Genomic DNA, 8,561 nt, shown 5'->3' on the forward strand with positions numbered 1-8,561 from the left:
ATACAGATTCCAGCAGAGGGGAGATTGTTAGTGTGTGTGTGGGGACAGTGTGATACAGATTCCAGCAGAGGAGAGATTGTTAGTGTGTCTGTGTGGACAGTGTGATACAGATTCCAGCAGAGGTGAGATTGTTAGTGTCTGTGTTTGGACAGAGAGATAGAGATTCCAGCAGAGGTGAGATTGTTAGTGTGTGTGTGTGGACAGAGAGATACAGATTCCAGCAGAGGGGAGATTGTTAGTGTGTCAGTGTGTGGGGTCAGTGTGTTACAGATTCCAGCAGAGGGGATATTGTTAGTGTGGGTGTGTGGACAGTGTGATACAGATTCCAGCAGAGGGGAGATTGTCAGTGTGTGTGTGTGGACAGTGTGATACAGATTCCAGCAGAGGGGAGATTGTTAGTGTGTGTGTGTGTGGACAGTGTGATACAGATTCCAGCAGAGGGGATATTGTTAGTGTGTGTGTGTGGACAGTGTGATACAGATTCCAGCAGAGGGGAGATTGTCAGTGTGTGTGTGTGGACAGTGTGATACAGATTCCAGCAGAGGGGAGATTGTTAGTGTGTGTGTGTGTGGACAGTGAGATACAGACTCCAGCAGAGGGGAGATTGTTAGTGTGTGTGTGTGTGGACAGTGTGATACAGATTCCAGCAAAGGGGAGATTGTTAGTGTGTGTGTGTGTGGACAGTGTGATACAGATTCCAGCAAAGGGGAGATTGTTAGTGTGTGTGTGTGTGGACAGTGTGATACAGATTCCAGCAGAGGGGAGATTGTCAGTGTGTGTGTGTGGACAGTGTGATACAGATTCCAGCAAAGGGGAGATTGTTAGTGTGTGTGTGTGTGGACAGTGTGATACAGATTCCAGCAGAGGGGAGATTGTTAGTGTGTGTGTGTGTGGACAGTGTGATACAGATTCCAGCAAAGGGGAGATTGTTAGTGTGTGTGTGTGCGGACAGTGTGATACAGATTCCAGCAGAGGGGAGATTGTTAGTGTGTGTGTGTGTGGACAGTGTGATACAGATTCCAGCAAAGGGGAGATTGTTAGTGTGTGTGTGTGCGGACAGTGTGATACAGATTCCAGCAGAGGGGAGATTGTTAGTGTGTGTGTGTGTGGACAGTGTGATACAGATTCCAGCAGAGGGGAGATTGTTAGTGTGTGTGTGTGTGGACAGTGTGATACAGATTCCAGCAGAGGGGAGATTGTTAGTGTGTGTGTGTGGACAGTGTGATACAGATTCCAACAGAGGGGATATTGTTAGTATGTGTGTGGGGACAGTGTGATACAGATTCCAGTAGAGGGGAGATTGTTAGTGTGTGTGTGTGTGTGGACAGTGTGATACAGATTCCAGCAGAGGGGAGATTGTTAGTGTGTGTGTGTGGGGACAGTGTGATACAGATTCCAGCAGAGCAGAGATTGTTAGTGTGTGTGTGTGGACAGTGTGATACAGATTCCAGTAGAGGGGAGATTGTTAGTGTGTGTGTGTGTGTGGACAGTGTGATACAGATTCCAGCAGAGGGGAGATTGTTAGTGTGTGTGTGTGGGGACAGTGTGATACAGATTCCAGCAGAGAGGAGATTGTTAGTGTGTGTGTGTGGGGACAGTGTGAGAGATTCCAGCAGAGGGGAGATTGTTAGTGTGTGTGTGTGGACAGTGTGTTACAGATTCCAGCAGAGGGGAGATTGTTAGTGTGTGTGTGTGGACAGTGTGATACAGATTCCAGCAGAGGGGAGATTGTTAGTGAGTGTGTGTGGGGACAGTGTGATACAGATTCCAGCAGAGAGGAGATTGTTAGTGTGTGTGTGTGTGTGGACAGTGTGTTACAGATTCCAGCAGAGGGGAGATTGTTAGTGTGTGTGTGTGGGGTCAGTGTGTTACAGATTCCAGCAGAGGGGAGATTGTTAGTGTGTGTGTGTGGACAGTGTGATACAGATTCCAGCAGAGGGGAGATTGTTAGTGTGTGTGTGTGGACAGTGTGATACAGATTCCAGCAGAGAGGAGATTGTTAATGTGTGTGTGTGTGGTTAGTGAGATAGAGATTCCAGCAGAGGGGAGATTGTTAGTGTGTGTGTGTGTGGACAGTGGGGTAGAGATTCCAGCAAAGGCGAGATTGTTAATGTGTGTGAGTGTGCGGACAGTGTGATACAGATTCCAGCAAAGGGGAGATTGTTAGTGTGTGTGTGTGTGGACAGTGTGATACAGATTCCAGCAGAGGGGAGATTGTTAGTGTGTGTGTGTGGACAGCGAGATAGAGATTCCAGCAAAGGCGAGATTGTTAATGTGTGTGAGTGTGCGGACAGTGTGATACAGATTCCAGCAAAGGGGAGATTGTTAGTGTGTGTGTGTGTGGACAGTGTGATACAGATTCCAGCAGAGGGGAGATTGTTAGTGTGTGTGTGTGTGTGGACAGTGTGATACAGATTCCAGCAGAGGGGAGATTGTTAGTGTGTGTGGACAGTGTGATACAGATTCCAGCAGAGGTGAGATTGTTAATGTGTGTGTGTGTGTGTGGACAGTGTGATACAGAGATTCCAGCAAAGGGGAGAATGTTAGTGTGTTTGAGTGAGTGGACAGGGTGATACAGATTCCAGCAGAGGGGAGATTGTTAGTGTGTGTGTGTGGACAGTGTGTTACAGAGATTCCAGCAGATGGGAGATTGTTAGTGTGTGTGTGTGTGGACAGTGTGATACAGAGTCCAGCAGAGGGGAGATTGTTAGTGTGTGTGTGTGTGGACAGTGTGTGTGTGTGTGGACAGTGTGATACAGAGTCCAGCAGAGGGGAGATTGTTAGTGTGTGTGTGTGTGGATAGTGTGTGTGTGTGTGGACAGTGTGATACAGAGTCCAGCAGAGGGGAGATTGTTAGTGTGTGTGTGTGTGGGCAGTGTGATACAGTTTCCAGCAGAGGGGAGATTGTTAGTGTGTGTGTGTGTGGACAGTGTGATACAGAGTCCAGCAGAGGGGAGATTGTTAGTGTGTGTGCATGTGTGGACAGCGAGGTAGAGATTCCAGCAGAGGGGAGATTGTTATTGTGTGTGGACAGAGAGATAGAGATTCGAGCAGAGGTATATTGTTAGTGAGTCTGTGTGTGGACAGTGTGATACAGTCCAGCAGAGGGCAGATTGGTAGCGTGTGTGTGTGAACAGTGTGATACAGAGTCCGGCAGAGCAGAGATTGTTAGTGTGTGTGTGTGTGTGGACAGTGAGATAGAGATTCCAACAGAGGGGAGATTGTTAGTGTGTGTGTGTGGACAGTGTGATACAGAGTCCGGCAGAGGGGAGATTGTTAGTGAGTGTGTGTGGGGACGGTGTGATACAGAGTCCAGCAGAGGGGAGATTGTTAGTGTGTGTGTGTGGACAGTGAGGTAGAATTTCCAAAAGAGGGGAGATTGTTAGTGTGTGTGTGTGTGGACAGTGTGATACAGATTCCAGCAGAGGGGATATTGTTAGTGTGTGTGTGTGGGTGGACAGTGTGATACAGATTCCAGCAGAGGGGAGATTGTTAGTGTGTGTGTGGACAGTGTGATACAGATTCCAGCAGAGGGGAGATTGTTAGTGTGTGTGTGGACAGTGTGATACAGATTCCAGCAGAGGGGAGATTGTTAGTGTGTGTGTGTGGATGGACAGTGTGATACAGATTCCAGCAGAGGGGAGATTGTTAGTGTGTGTGTGTGGGGACAGTGTGATACAGATTCCAGCAGAGGGGAGATTGTTAGTGTGTGTGTGGGGACAGTGTGATACTGATTCATGCAGAGGGGTGATTGTTAGTGTGTGTGTGGGTGGACAGTGTGATACAGATTCCAGCAGAGGGGTGGTTGTTAGTGTGTGTGGGTGGACAGTGTGATACAGATTCCAGCAGAGGAGAGATTGTTAGTGTGTCTGTGTGGACAGTGTGATACAGATTCCAGCAGAGGTGAGATTGTTAGTGTCTGTGTTTGGACAGAGAGATAGAGATTCCAGCAGAGGTGAGATTGTTAGTGTCTGTGTGTGGGGACAGTGTGATACAGATTCCAGTAGAGGGGAGATTGTTAGTGTATGTGTGTGGACAGTGTGATACAGAGTCCAGTAGAGGGGAGATTGTTAGTGTGTGTGTGTGGACAGTGAGATAGAGATTCCAGCAGAGGGGAGATTGTTAGTGTGTGTGTGTGTGGACAGTGTGATACAGATTCCAGCAGAGGGGAGATTGTTAGTGTGTGTGTGTGTGGGGACAGTGAGATACAGATTCCAGCAGAGCAGAGATTGTTAGTGTGTGTGTGTGTGGACAGTGTGATACAGATTCCAGCAGAGCGGAGATTGTTAGTGTGTGTGTGTGGGGACAGTGTGTTACAGATTCCAACAGAGGGGAGATTGTTAGTGTGTGGGTGTGTGGACAGTGTCATACAGATTCCAGCAGAGGGGATATTGTTAGTGTGTGTGTGTGGGGACAGTGTGATACAGATTGCAGCAGAGGGGAGATTGTTAGTGAGTGTGTGTGGGGACAGTGTGATACAGAGTCCAGCAGAGGGGAGATTGTTAGTGTGTGGGTGTGTGGACAGTGTGATACAGATTCCAGCAGAGGGGATATTGTTAGTGTGTGGGTGTGTGGACAGTGTGATACAGATTCCAGCAGAGGGGAGATTGTTAGTGTGTGTGTGGGGACAGTGTGATACAGATTCCAGCAGAGGAGAGATTGTTAGTGTGTCTGTGTGGACAGTGTGATACAGATTCCAGCAGAGGTGAGATTGTTAGTGTCTGTGTTTGGACAGAGAGATAGAGATTCCAGCAGAGGTGAGATTGTTAGTGTGTGTGTGTGGGGACAGTGAGATACAGATTCCAGCAGAGCAGAGATTGTTAGTGTGTCAGTGTGTGGGGTCAGTGTGTTACAGATTCCAGCAGAGGGGAGATTGTTAGTGTGTGTGTGTGTGGACAGTGTGATACAGATTCCAGCAGAGGGGAGATTGTTAGTGTGTGTGTGTGGACAGTGTGATACAGATTCCAACAGAGGGGAGATTGTTAGTGTGTGTGTGTGGGGTCAGTGTGTTACAGATTCCAGCAGAGGGGATATTGTTAGTGTGTGTGGGTGGACAGTGTGATACAGATTCCAGCAGAGGGGAGATTGTTAGTGTGTGTGTGTGGACAGCGAGATAGAGATTCCAGCAAAGGCGAGATTGTTAGTGTGTGTGTGTGGACAGTGTGATACAGATTCCAGCAGAGGGGAGATTGTTAGTGTGTGTGTGTGGACAGTGTGATACAGATTCCAGCAGAGGGGAGATTGATAGTGTGTGTGTGTGTGGACAGTGTGATACAGATTCCAGCAGAGGGGAGATTGTTAGTGTGTGTGTGTGTGGACAGTGTGATACAGATTCCAGCAGAGGGGAGATTGTTAGTGTGTGTGTGTGGACAGTGTGATACAGATTCCAGCAGAGGGGAGATTGTTAGTGTGTGTGTGTGGACAGTGTGATACAGAGTCCAGCAGAGGGGAGATTGTTAGTGTGTGTGTGTGGACAGTGTGATACAGATTCCAGCAGAGGGGAGATTGTTAGTGTGTGTGTGTGGACAGTGTGATACAGAGTCCAGCAGAGGGGAGATTGTTAGTGTGTGTGTCTGTGGACAGTGTGATACAGATTCCAGCAGAGGGGAGATTGTTAGTGTGTGTGTGTGGACAGTGTGATACAGAGTCCAGCAGAGGGGAGATTGTTAGTGTGTGTGTCTGTGGACAGTGTGATACAGATTCCAGCAGAGGGGAGATTGTTAGCGTGTGTGTGTGTGGACAGTGAGATACAGATTCCAGCAGAGGGGAGATTGTTAGTGTGTGTGTGTGTGGACAGTGTGATACAGATTCCAGCAGAGGGGAGATTGTTAGTGTGTGTGTGTGTGGACAGTGTGATACAGATTCCAGCAGAAGGGAGATTGTTAGTGTGTGTGTGGGTGTGTGGACAGTGTGATACAGATTCCAGCAGAGGGGAGATTGTTAGTGTGTGTGTGTGGGGTCAGTGTGTTACAGATTCCAGCAGAGGGGATATTGTTAGTGTGGGTGTGTGGACAGTGTGATACAGATTCCAGCAGAGGGGAGATTGTTAGTGTGTGTGAGTGTGTGGACAGTGTGATACAGAGTCCAGCAGAGGGGAGATTGTTAGTGTGTGTGTGTGGGGACAGTGTGATACAGATTCCAGCAGAGAGGAGATTGTTAGTGTGTGTGTGTGGACAGTGTGATACAGATTCCAGCAGAGGGGAGATTGTTAGTGTGTGTCTGAGTGGACAGTGTGATACAGAGTCCAGCAGAGGGGAGATTGTTAGTGTGTGTGTGTGTGGACAGTGTGATACAGAGTCCAGCAGAGGGAAATTGTTAGTGTGTGTGTGTGGGGACAGTGTGATACAGAGTCCAGCAGAGGGGAGATTGTTAGTGTGTGTGTGTGTGGACAGTGTGATACAGAGTCCAGCAGAGGGGAGATTGTTAGTGTGTGTGTGTGTGGACAGTGAGATACAGAGTCCAGCAGAGGGGAGATTGTTAGTGTGTGTGTGTGTGGACAGTGTGATACAGATTCCAGCAGAGGGGAGATTGTTAGTGTCTGTGTGTGGACAGTGTGAAACAGAGTCCAGCAGAGGGGTGATTGTTAGTGTGTGTGGGTGGACAGTGTGATACAGATTCCAGCAGAGGGGAGATTGTTAGTGTGTGTGTGGGTGGACAGTGTGATACAGATTCCAGCAGAGGGGTGGTTGTTAGTGTGTGTGGGTGGACAGTGTGATACAGATTCGAGCAGAGGGGTGATTGTTAGTGTGTGTGTGTGTGGACAGTGTGATACAGATTCCAGCAGAGGAGAGATTGTTAGTGTGTGTGTGTGTGGACAGTGTGATACAGATTCCAGCAGAGGGGAGATTGTTAGTGTGTGTGTGTGTGGACAGTGTGATACAGATTCCAGCAGAGGAGAGATTGTTAGTGTGTCTGTGTGGACAGTGTGATACAGAGTCCAGCAGAGGGGAGATTGTTAGTGTGTGTGTGTGGACAGTGTGATACAGAGTCCAGCAGAGGGGAGATTGTTAGTGTGTGTGTGTGTGGACAGTGTGATACAGAGTCCAGCAGAGGGGAGATTGTTAGTGTGTGTGTGTGTGGACAGTGAGATACAGAGTCCAGCAGAGGGGAGATTGTTAGAGAGTGTGTGTGGACAGCGTGATACAGATTCCAGCAGAGGGGAGATTGTTAGTGTCTGTGTGTGGACAGTGTGATACAGAGTCCAGTAGAGGGGAGATTGTTAGTGTGTGTGTTTGTGTGTGTGTGTGTGTGTGTGGACAGCGTGATACAGATTCCAGCAGAGGGTAGATTGTTAGTGTGTGTGTGTGGACAGTGTGAAACAGAGTCCAGCAGAGGGGTGATTGTTAGTGTGTGTGGGTGGACAGTGTGATACAGATTCCAGCAGAGGGGAGATTGTTAGTGTGTGTGTGGGTGGACAGTGTGATACAGATTCCAGCAGAGGGGTGGTTGTTAGTGTGTGTGGGTGGACAGTGTGATACAGATTCGAGCAGAGGGGTGATTGTTAGTGTGTGTGTGTGTGGACAGTGTGATACAGATTCCAGCAGAGGAGAGATTGTTAGTGTGTCTGTGTGGACAGTGTGATACAGATTCCAGCAGAGGTGAGATTGTTAGTGTCTGTGTTTGGACAGAGAGATAGAGATTCCAGCAGAGGTGAGATTGTTAGTGTCTGTGTGTGGACAGAGAAATACAGATTCCAGCAGAGGGGAGATTGTTAGTATGTGTGTGGGGACAGTGTGATACAGATTCCAGTAGAGGGGAGATTGTTAGTGTGTGTGTGTGTGGACAGTGTGATACAGATTCCAGTAGAGGGGAGATTGTTAGTGTGTGTGTGTGTGTGGACAGTGTGATACAGATTCCAGCAGAGCGGAGATTGTTAGTGTGTGTGTGTGGGGACAGTGTGTTACAGATTCCAACAGAGGGGAGATTGTTAGTGTGTGTGTGTGGGGACAGTGTGTTACAGATTCCAACAGAGGGGAGATTGTTAGTGTGTGTGTGTGTGGGGTCAGTGTGTTACAGATTCCAGCAGAGGGGATATTGTTAGTGTGTGTGTGTGGACAGTGTGATACAGATTCCAACAGAGGGGAGATTGTTAGTGTGTGTGTGTGTGGGGTCAGTGTGTTACAGATTCCAGCAGAGGGGATATTGTTAGTGTGTGTGTGTGGACAGTGTGATACAGATTCCAGCAGAGGGGAGATTGTTAGTGTGTGTGTGTGTGTGGTTAGTGAGATAGAGATTCCAGCAGAGGGGAGATTGTTAGTGAGTGTGTGTGTGTGGACAGCGAGATAGAGATTCCAGCAAAGGCGAGATTGTTAGTGTGTGTGGGTGGACAGTGTGATACAGATTCCAGCAGAGGGGAGATTGTTAGTGTGTGTGTGTGTGGACAGCGAGATAGAGATTCCAGCAGAGGGGTGATTGTTAGTGTGTGTGTTTGGACAGAGAAATACAGATTCCAGCAGAGGGGAGATTGTTAGTGTGTGTGTGTGTGTGGACAGTGTGATAGAGATTCCAGCAGAGGTGAGATTGTTAGTGTCTGTGTTTGGACAGAGAAATACAGATTCCAG

The sequence above is a fragment of the Cetorhinus maximus genome, unplaced genomic scaffold (assembly GCF_964194155.1).
Source record: "Cetorhinus maximus unplaced genomic scaffold, sCetMax3.hap1.1 HAP1_SCAFFOLD_825, whole genome shotgun sequence".
NCBI classification, from domain to species: Eukaryota; Metazoa; Chordata; class Chondrichthyes; order Lamniformes; family Cetorhinidae; genus Cetorhinus; species Cetorhinus maximus.